This window comes from Silurus meridionalis, chromosome 20 (assembly GCF_014805685.1).
Source record: "Silurus meridionalis isolate SWU-2019-XX chromosome 20, ASM1480568v1, whole genome shotgun sequence".
In the NCBI taxonomy this organism is placed as follows: domain Eukaryota; kingdom Metazoa; phylum Chordata; class Actinopteri; order Siluriformes; family Siluridae; genus Silurus; species Silurus meridionalis.
Window position 1 is genome coordinate 5,398,380 of NC_060903.1, and position 1,846 is coordinate 5,400,225.

Below are 1,846 nucleotides of genomic sequence, written 5' to 3' on the forward strand. Positions count from 1 at the left end.
GCTTGGCCTTGTCTTATTGCACCCTGAGAATTCTATCAAAAAGGTTCAGCCTGACACCAAATGTTTTTTCTCTACAGGCGAGGATCCATGGGATACCTATATGTGAAGTTTTGCCAAAAGATTTGTGACAAGTAAGTACTCAGTATGAACAGTGGAAGCCAAGTGGATCCCTAAGGTTTGGATGTAAAAAAATAAAAGAATATATAATATATAATAATCGACAGTATGTGTTCACTTCTCATGCACAACTTTCCTCATTTTCTTGGTTTAACATTTTCTTAATTTGCAGCCCAGGTTTAAAAGAACTTATTCCTTCTGTTGTATGTGCGATTTCCATTTCCAGTTTCACACAGCCTTACACCCCTGACACCTCACCACTAAGGTTTTAGACTACGTTAGATTCTCGCTTGTTACACAAGCCCAGAGAAAGTAGTAAATGTCAGTGACTTTTCAATTAATTTCAATTAATCACCAAGGGGACTAGCGAGACCCAAGTTCACAGGAGTTTCTAACGAGAGGTCTGTGATTAATTAAGCAGTTCTCTTCCCACCCCCGTGCCTGCAAATGCTAAATGCCAGAATGAATATGATCTATTGTGTGTCTTGGTAAGAGGAATAGGTGTAGGCAATGAATAGCTTATGACAGAAACAGTGGTTCATATGTTTATGTGTTTCTTATTTGTTTGTGCTGCAGTAGTTTGGTTCAATTTCTTAAGTATTCAAGGAAACACTTAATGTAATGACAAACTGTTTCTTTTCCCAATAATGTCATGCATTCAGCTCTCTACCACACACATGTTTACTTGGTGCTCTTACTAGAACATACTCCAAAATGTGAGAATGTATAGATTTCAGGTTCTTTTGATATGGTATTATACATGATGGTATACCCAAACGTACTAGCGAAGGTGGTAGTTTAGTGGTTATGTTGTTGAACTTCTAATCAGAAGGTCAGACCTTCTAGGGCTTCGGATCAGAAGGTCATGCATTCAAATCCTACCTCCACCAAGCTGTCACTGCTGGGCACTGCTGCCTGAGCAAGGTTCTTAACCTTCATTTGCTCAGTTGTATGAATGAGATTATCAATTCTCTCTGGATAAAGACGTCTGTCAAATTCTGTCAATGTAAAGTGAGCCTATAGTAGACAGTGGCAATTAGAACTGGCTATTAGCATTATGTGTTGAATTTCTAAATTTGGTCGGTCAGAACTTTTTATAAAGTTCCAGATTTCTTGAGTCTCCAGTCTCAGCCAGAGAGTCTTCATAAAGGGAATATTTATTTCATAGCAACATGAAAACCTGTGTTTTTTGTTCAATTAGCTTCTTGAGAGAGAGAAGAAAAAAGACACTGGTAAGGGAACCAGAGATTGTTATAGCTGTTGCATTATAGTGTATTCAACAACATAAAATATAACTAAAAATGGATTAAATGCATGCCTTTGTTAAAAAATAATTGCTGGTTCGGCTACTGAGTAAACACTCCATAAAACCCTTTCTAACAAATTCTAGAATTTGAGAGCTACAGTCACATCTCACTGAGAGGGCTGTGAAGGATGAGCAAAAGGAGCTATTATGGGAAAATGGCAGCACTTCTGCATGCTCCACAGATCCCAAATCAGTTTGACAGTTTCATCTCTCTATAATAAAGTCTTATCCATCCCAAAGGAAGTGGATCTCAAATAATCATGGCTGCAAAGACGCCTCTTTTCTTTCCTAGCACGCTGAGAAAAACAGGCTGCTGTAATAACATGCCACCAGTGAGCTGCCCAGAGACCTCCACCTGAGTCTGCAGGCTGATTGAGTAAATGTTATTCCAGCTGACGATGACACCTTCCCTCCAGCGGGATC